This window comes from Pinus tabuliformis, chromosome 1_1 (assembly GCF_031772625.1).
Source record: "Pinus tabuliformis cultivar Carrire ecotype Pingquan chromosome 1_1, CPIR1, whole genome shotgun sequence".
Taxonomy (NCBI): Eukaryota; Viridiplantae; Streptophyta; class Pinopsida; order Pinales; family Pinaceae; genus Pinus; species Pinus tabuliformis.
In genome coordinates, this window is record NC_142297.1 from 333,747,272 (window position 1) to 333,757,042 (window position 9,771).

General features: G+C 38.9%; 1 pseudogene; it reads left to right on the forward strand.

Annotated features, from left to right (window-relative positions):
- Positions 1 to 417: 417 nt before the first annotated feature.
- Positions 418 to 9,511, forward strand: LOC149212921 (pyrophosphate-energized vacuolar membrane proton pump 1 pseudogene; annotated as a pseudogene).
- Positions 9,512 to 9,771: the final 260 nt, after the last annotated feature.

Here is a 9,771-nt window from a genome sequence, read left to right on the forward strand (position 1 = left end):
GTGAAAGTCAAAAAACGGACAGTTAGTGTCAGCTGCTTGAACTCCAGTGCAGCGGATCAAGAAGAAAACATACGGTTCATAAGTAGAACATGCAGTTCACGATAGCCTAACTGTCTGCATGACCAACACATGTCTCTGCCACCTCACTCCAAAAATCACGCAGAAATCTGAGCGCTCAGCTGTTGGTCAACTTGCACTTGCAACATGATTCACTCGAAGTGTATTCAAATTCAGGTATTGCTTCCCTTTTTGTGAAGTTACATACTCTGAAATGCGAGCTCAAGTTGTGGAACTATTGTTTGTCTTGTCTCAAGATGGAGATAAACGAAAATTAGCAGAACATCTTGGAGAAAAATATATGAAATGGTTAGCAAAACTTATTTCAACATCTTCAAATATGGTCTTGGCGGTTCTTCCATGGCTCTGTTTGGCAGCGTAGGTGGTGGTATTTACACCAAAGCAGCAAATGTAGGTGCTGATCTTGTTGGCAAGGTTGAGAGGACCATTCCTGAAGACGATCCACGCAACCCAGCTGTCATTGCTGATAATGTTGGTGACAATGTTGGAGATTTCGCTGGTATGGGATCAGATCTATTTGGGTCCTATGCTGAATCTTCCTGTGCAGCTCTGGTTGTTGCATCCATATCATCATTTGGAAACTCTCATCATCTTACTGCCATGTGTTATCCCTTGCTTATTAGTTCAATGGGTATCATTGCTTGCTTAATCACAACTCTGTTTGCAACTAACATATTTGAGATCAAGGCTATGAAGGAAATTGAGCCTGCATTGAAAAAGCAACTTATTATCTCCACAGTAGTGATGACTATTGGCATTGCTGCTGTAAGCCTAGTTGCATTGCCTTCATCCTTCACTATCTTCAATTTTGGTGCCCAGGAGGTTGTAAAGAACTGGGAGCTTTTCTTATGTGGTGCTATTGGTTTGTGGTCTAGCCTTGTTATTGGTTTTGTCACTGAGTACTACGCTAGTAATGCTTACAGCCCTGTCCAAGATGTTGCCGATTCATGCGGGACTGGAGCAGCAACTAATGTTATATTTGGGTTGGCTTTGGGATACAAATCTGTTATTATTCCCATATTTGCTATTGCAGTAAGCATGTTATGAAGAAAAGAAAGCTGCCGCAGTCGGAAAATATTGTCATGTCAGGAACAGAAACGTGAATCAAGGTTAACCAATGGAAAAACAGTGATTTAAAGGCCTGGAAACACTTTTTCCCATCCAGCTTTGGCATGCAATATCTATTCTCGGGCAGTTCATTGTACGTGTGTGCTTTTATAATACATTAGACTTGCCATTTGTGTTGGATTCGTCAGCTTTCAGGCGGCGCAGATCAAGGAGAAGGCACCCCCAGCCAAGCAAGTAAAATCAGTGAAATTGGTTCTACAGGAAGCTAGCAGACTGTTTCTACAGGAAGCTAGCAGACTGTTTCTACAGGAAGCTAGCAGACTGTTTCTACAGGAAGACAGAGACTGTTTCTACAGGAAGCCAGCGAACAGTTTCTACAGGAAAGTTTGAAAAGCGGGAAGCCAAAGGAGAAATCGGCCGAGATGCTAGCCAAGGAAGTCACCAGGGCCATCAAAGAAGAGGGGAGAGATTTGGTTGCTCAGAGGATGAGCAACACTTTCAGTAGGGGGGTGATGATGAGCCCCAAAAATGTACAATTATTTGGGCTCATTCAACCTCCTAATTTGGCTTAGTCCACCATTCTCATTTGTTTATTGCATGTTTTTGATTATTTTTATGTTAATAGAGTGAATTTGGTTAGTCATTATGCCAACAAGTCTAATGGGTGCTTTGTGTAGCCTTTTTGGTCAACTTGGAGACAAAATTGAAGGTCTTAATGAGCACTTGGCAGCCAAATTCGTGGGAGAACAAGCTAGAGGATTTGTAGGAAGGTGTCCCCCTCATTTATGGGCCCTTACCTCGAATTCTCCACCATCAGCTCGGAGTTCAAAGGCCACCAAATCAATGAGCACAAGGGCAGCCAAGCAAGTCAAGTTGGACTGCTGTCAACTACAAGTCTTGGGCAACCAAGTCCCTAAATTTTAGGAGGACTGTTGGGTCCTCAAATTGTATAAATAAGAGGGCTTAAGACCTCATTTCAGTTAGTCATTTTTGTAGCTAGTGGTTAGTCATTTCGTAGCAGCTAATTAGTCAATTTGGTTTTTGCTCTTTGTAAGCCAGTTTTGGCATGACATTAGACTTTTTATTATGAATAAAAGCAAGCAGTTTTGGATCAAATTCTGAGTTTTTAAAGGAGCCTAAAGCTCTCGGGGTTGGGCCCAACCTGAGAGCTCAGGCCTCCTTCCTTTGTATCAATATTGTTCCTTTAGCATTTCGTTTCCATTTTCCTTTACATGCATTCGAGTATAGCTGCTGATTTAGATTTCCTGTAGTGGTTAAACAGTTGCTGATTTGGATTTCTTGTAGAAGTTAAACAGATTGGTTTTATCAGTTAGAATTGCTGTAGTTGTTTGGAAGTAGGCTGAGTAGATTAGAGTGAATAAAAGTTAAAAAAGAATAGGCTGACTGTATGCTCATGATCCACCTCTTTCTAGAGGCAGGGATCGCAGACTGTGCTGCCCATTCAAAAACGTTTGCTTACATGTTAATGCTCTCTTGAACGCAGTCTTGGTGATGGATAGAAGTGTCCATGAGTGTCAATTTCTTGGAATGCTTCATTGCTTCAGTACCATATATCAGTTTCCTTCACGAATACATTGTTGTTCATTGGTTTAATAAGCTGTTGGCATAAGTTAATAACTTTTACTTGCAGGACTTGGATGATTTGTCTCATTTACACCGTGCAACGCTACTCCATCGTTCTCCTACCTTCCCGAACCGTGCCCAGACCAACTATCCATCCTCCAATGAAGCCCTTTGTTCCTCAACTACCCCACTGCTCATATCCCCTGTTTTTTTGCCTTCCATTCCCTCTATTTCCTCTAAGACAAATCTGCCTCTACACTCACCCTCATCTCCTCACCTCACTGTTGCTGAGCCATTACCACCTCATTTCCATCCTACATATCCCCCTATACCACTCCATCACTTCACCATCACCCAAAACTCCCATGGTAGGACATCCTGTAGAAGTTAACAGACTTCCTGTAGAAATTCCTGAGTTTCCTGTAGGATCCCCTGCAGACATCCTGTAGGAGCCCACACACTCGGTTGCTGAGCATCTGAACGTGAGGAACCTCTGTGGACTGATGCTAAGGATCCCTTGGGACCTCTCCTAGCCTCCCTGACCTTTCCCAAGCTTTCCTTCCCTCTGCACCACCTCTGCACAACCAAACCCTAATAAGAACAAATTCATAATCACTCCATCCACTTAAGAAAAAATACAAAAACAATGTTCTTTTTCATAGAAGTAGTTTGAGTTCATGCATTTCACATCATTAGAAGTAATGGCATCATTTGTAGACATTTGCACTCTCACTATTGCACCATAGAGGTTAAACTAGTCAGATTAGGGTTTACTAGGGTTTCCATGCTTTGGTTGGCTTTCAGTTCATTTTTGCAAAGTAGATCAATTTCCCTTGAGATAGCCTTCGTCCATCATTTAGAAAGCTTCTTCTGAGAGCATATAGAAGTTGGATTGAGCCCTAGCGGACTTGTGCCAGCTGACCAAGTGACAGCTGCGACAAGAGCTAGTACTTGTGCATACAGCACCGTCGCTTCCAAGTTTGTACGAACTACCGGGTTGATAAAATTAGAGATAGGAAGCCCCAGGAGTTGTAGCATTATTGCTACAATACTAGAGCCCACCAACAATAGATACACGGATCTTATGAGTGGATGTGTTGAGACAGAGCCATCTTCCTTTGAGGAGGAAATGCAACAACCGGTTTCATTTGATGCCATGGTGGAAGAGTATGACTCCATAGTTCGTAACAGTGTTTGGGATGTGGTCCCGAGACCAGAAGACAAGTTAGTGGTGAGATCTCAATGGCTTTATAAGGTAAAGCAAGCTGCAGATGGTAGTCTAGAGAAGCACAAGGCCATTTTTGTGGCCTGTGGCTTTTTACAAGTAGAGGGGATTAATTATGATGAGACCTTTGATCTTGTTGCAAGGTACTCATCGATCAGATCCATATTGGCACTATCAGCGCAAATGGGTTGGAAGATACATCATATGGATGTAAAGATAGCCTTCCTTATGGCATGATTGAGGAAGAGGTGTACATAGAGCAGCTTGAAGGTTTGAGACCTTCGACCATGACTCGCATGTGTGCCGACTCAAGAGAGCGTTGTATGGGATGAAGAAAGCACCCCATGCTTGGTACACCTGGATTGATAGCTACTTCACCATGTTGGGTTTAACCAAATTTGAAGCAGATGCAAACCTGTACAACATAGAGGTGGAAGGTAAATTGTTGATCATTGTGTTATATGTCGATGATTTGATTATGATAGGTGATGATCAGCCGATCAAGTCCTGCAAGGAGGATTTGCAAGAGAGTTTGAGATGAAGGACATGGGGCTCATCCATTACTTTCTGGGCATGGAATTATGGTAGGGTGATGGGGAATTGTTTGTGTCTTAGGGAAAGTATGTCAATGAGATACTCAAGATGTTCCGCGTGGAGAGCAACAAACTCGTGGAGACTCCTCTAGCGGGTAACTGGAGGAAGGAGGATCCTACTTGGGGGCAGTAGTGGAAGCTATTGTTTATAGGTAGCTTGTGGGTTCACTCATGTACTTGGTGAACACACGACCGGATATGTGTTATGCATTTAACCAACTTAGTCAAGCGATGGTTAGACCTACCAAGTTGAATTGGAAGTTGGTAAATCATGTCTTGAGATACCTCAGAGGCACTACTCAGTATGGATTGTGGTACAAACAAACAGAGGGAGTAAAGCTTCAAGGCTTCACCGATGCAGATTGGGTAGGGATTCCATCCGCCATGAAGAGCACATTAGGAGGGATCTTAAGTATTGGGTCAGTAGTAGTTTCTTGGTACAACAGGAAATAGAGATCAGTTGCACTCAATTTGGAAGAAGCAGAGTACATGGTTGCAAGTCAAGTAGCATGTGAGGTCATCTAGATGAGGAAGATTCTGGTTGGTTTGTTTGGTCAGCAGATGGATCCAACTATGATTTACTGTGATAATCATAGTTGTATCAAACTCTCTCAATATATAGTTTTTCATGATCAGTCCAAGCATATAGATATTCGATATCATCATCTTTGAAATTGTGTATTGAGGTAGATTATGTTGTTGCAGTACATTCCCATAGAGGAGAAATATGTTGACATTTTTACAAAGGCATTGTTAAAATGTAACTTCAAGTTTCACGGAGGCACGGGATCAGGGTAGTTGATAATCCCTCTCTTATTGAGAGGGACTATTGAGAAATGGAAATAAGAAATTCCAGTTTAATTTGTCCTTGAATTAAATTGAGAATTAAAATCAAATTTTATTTTCATAGCAACTTGTAAATAGTTAATTAAATTAATTAGCTTAGGAATTTCTATTTGGGAGTATTTTTGTAGTCATGTATATGTTCTCCCTAAATTTTAGGGGTCCGGGATGAGTTTATTTGAGTTGTAATTAGATAACCCAGTTTGACTAAGTTATAGATAGTTAAACTAGTTCGAACTGTTGGTGGAACTAGTAGAGGTCTAGTAGGGAGTTGGTGCACTGGTGCATCCTCTATGCTACTCTAGCTAAATGAAGATTCCCTCATGAGAAACTCATGCATGTTAGTTCAGAGAAATACTGAGTTGAGACTAGAGTGAAGGGACTGTGTACTATCAGTTGTATGATGATCTAAGTTGTACAGGTCATGCATGCAATCAGAGAAGGACATAATTTTGGATTGCGCAGTTATGGAGGAAGGATTTCCCAATTAAATATGGGTTGATCCTCATAGGAATTGTGCAAGGAAATAGGGGCTTGGAAGATAGCAGAATTGGCTAAGTGTTAGCTAGAGCGAGCTTGTGAGACAGAGGTTTGATCATACTTATGCAGGAATTGTTCTAGTGAGAACAAGCTTTGTATTATCACTCAGATTTCTTATTAATGCAATAGATAGTTGGGGTTTTGAGCAGTGGCTTTCCTCAGAGAATTATTACATTATGTGCCTTTGATTATCTTCCTCTTGTCGATTATCGTTTTCATCAATCTATTGGTTTCCGTTATTTAAAGAGTAGAGTATATTCTTGTCTTGTGTTTTTGTACATTACATGAGTTGTGAATCTATAGGAAAATCTACACTTAATTAGAAAAAAATATCAATAGTTTGTTGGATAATGCTGACACCTAATCTTTAGGGATTGGGAAATTATTGTAAATATTGTAAATAAAAAATGATAAGATGAAGAGACATTATAACAAAAATTCAAATAGTATCCATCTCCTTGTATATATTCATGATTTTCCTAATATAATTCATCATTCGTGGAGTTACCAATGCCTAGCCTGACATGGTATCAAATCTGCAGGTACCAATTTAGCATTTTTTTGTATGTAACTCATGCTATATTCCTTAGAGTTGTTCTTGTTCTATCACTGGTGTTACTCTATCTCTTTGCATTGAATATCCTTGAGCAATGCGTTGAAGCAATGTATGGTAACAGTGTGTTTATCCCTAGTTGTAACACTAAGATTATATGTGCATTGGTTAAATTTCCCTTCTTTGTGTTGATTAAAACGTATGGTAATAGCGAGATGGTGTAGTAGTGTATGGTGTGTTGAAAGAATTCACCATGTGTTGATGATACATATGATATATAGAAAAAACCTATGAATATCATGTGGTGTTGTGGGTTGCATATACCTCAACGTTGAATAAAATTGAATGCATTGATTCAACTCCAAGATTGTAGCGGACTGGTTGTGGCAATTGAATATTGAAATCATAATATGTGCATGCTTATTCTATGTGTTGAATGATTGTGTATGCGCCAAAAAAATTATGTTGAAGTATGTCAGTCCTGAAGTGCATTGTTGGTTAAAATTATATGGCGATGGTTCATTGGTTAATAATATGCATTGAATTGGTATATGTGTTGGACTCATATATGTGCATTAAATGATATTTATACACAATGTCATTTACATATATGTGACTAAGTTTACATATATGTGATTTGAATTTCTCCTTATATTATGCACCAAATTCCAATGTCATGATATATATGTGCGAGTGGCTTTATATACACGAGTAGGTATAATAGTGTTTTTGTTCGAGATCATTAGTTGTTTTTGAAAACTTTATACTTAGCAACCCCACAAATGGCACCACTACAATTTTATGTGTCTTTTTATATTGAGACAAGAATCGTCAAGAAGAAATATGTGGTGTATGCTATGTTAGTATTTGTGCAGTGTAGTTTTTATGATGTTATACATGTTTACACTACTATTGACGGTGGTAGACCCACCAACATGTCAAGTGATCTCCTTGGTAAGAAGTCCCAACTAAACCTCAAACCGTTTGGAGTAGGAGTCCTAGCAGTGGGTAGTAAAGCAATGCCTTGATTGCAGTAGCGCATAGAGGTAAGTTTGATAAATTTGTCGAAAGAAAGTGTGTGACCTTGCAGTGAGTCAAGTGACATGCATGGGGGTTCTAACACACAGAGGGGAAAAGGAAGTGTTTCTCTTACAAGAATGTAATATTACGTTGCTTGAAAGGAACCCACGAGTGGAATGACATCACAAGTTAAAAAGTAGAATAGTCCACAAACCAAAGTGACAGATTATGATGCAGGAGCATCAAGGCCATTTCTCATTTGTAAATATGTGATAAAAGGGGGGTGTGACATTTTTATTATTTTATTAATTAATTTGTTATTTTTAATAAAATAGGAGATAATTTGGAAAAGTGAGGATTTTGTAAATATTCTTTAAAGGATATGAGAGAAATAGTTTAGGAGAAAAATTAGAGATTAGGAATTCTATGTATAGGACTTTGTTGAGTCCACACCTAAAATATAGATTAGTTGAGGATTAGGTGGAGAGATATTTTGAGTGAATTAAATGCATTATCTATGTATAAATATGAGGGGTTTTTGAGAGGATAAGGAGACATTGAGATTGTGAGTGAGTGTGAGATTGAGAGTAGGCTTGAACAGCAAGGCTGTAAGCCTTCAGCAAATTGTAAGGGCCACGACTGTTGAATATTTGGCCACGAAGAAAGGTTGTAAGTATTTATTTTATATGATAAATGTGTTTAGAGCTTTATTGGTGAATTAGAAATTGGTTGTTTTAATTTCTGAAATTAAGAGTTGAGTTATGCGCACTTGTATTAGAAGTGTTTATGAATCAAAGAGAATTGAATGAATCAAGTTTGTGTGGGATTCATAGTAATCGATGCAATACAACACAACACTAGTCGAATGGGTATGGATACTGTGTAAAGGCGTATGGGTATGGATACTATTTTTAAATGCGTTGGACTAGTTCTGTTGAGTGAAATACATTGCAAAAGTCGCTCTTAGTTAGCGTGTTGAATCACAGGATGTAATAAAACTGTGGTCATTGCTATTGGTTGTTTACGGAATTAATAACATAACATAGTCTGGTTTTGTAATGTGACTGTGTGAGATGGAAGTTGCTGGAGTGTTAATTCATATATGTGTTAAAAGACGTTCTGAAGGAAATAAAACTAAGTGCAGAATCGATATCTCTTAATCGAATTTCCATTTGAATGATTTTACTGTATGACAAAGGCGCAGGTTAGAAATCAATTCGATGGCAATGTTTGAAACCCGGTTCAGAATTCGCTCCTTCCGTGGTGTTTGGTTGACTGAAATGGAATATTGTTTGAACATTGTTGAATGCATTAGTAAATCGACTTGGAGAGTCGATTTTACAGAAGGCACAATTGTTTAACAAACATTGAGTTGAACTGTTATAAATCATGTTGATTTATTTAAGGTGTAGGTTCAGAGATTGAAGAAATTGGGTTCCATAGCAATTGAATCATGAATGGCGTTGTTGATTAAAAAAATATAACACGTTGAATGCAGTTGAATGCAGGATAAATTATTGCTGTGGAAAGATCGATGTGTAAATTGATGTTTGTTGTATGTGAATGATGCCTTCAATAAACCATTGCCATCAAAAATAATTGTGTTCAATGCGTGCTAAACTGAATTTGATTTAATATCCAGTTCACCCATTGTTGGTTGCATTGTGAGAATTGGATCACATGTTAAAAGTGCAGTGGAGAAGTTAGTGAAGAAATGGAACGATTTTCTGGATGTTGAAGAATGTATCGGTTCATTTGCAATCGATCATCAGAGTTCTGCTGGAGAGCAAACAGCGTTTTGATAATCCAGAAATGACAGGCCAGAAGGTGCGATCCAGAATTGATAAAAGTTTGATGAATTAAATCTGAATTGACAGCGTGGACAGAAATGTTGAAGACGCAATTTGCCAGAGTATTTGTAAGGGTAAGCATGTTAATGCAATTCCTGTGGACAATGATTTGCTAAAGAAAAGTCTTGCTAGTTTCTCCATTCCTGGACACTATTGAAATGAAATCTAATTGTTGGCATGAGAATCGATTTAAAAGCCCAGGTTAGCAGAAAACGTAGCGTGGAGAATCGGACAAAATCTGTAAGTCTTTGTTGTTGATTGAACGCTGTGGTTGCTATAAATAGATGTTGCAGGCTAGTACTCATTGATTGGATGATCAAAAAATGGAGATGCATATTTATGATAACAGAGATTAAAGATTCTGGGTATCGCAGGCTCAGCCTGCGTCAATTTTTGGTATCAGAGCTTGGCTCTGTT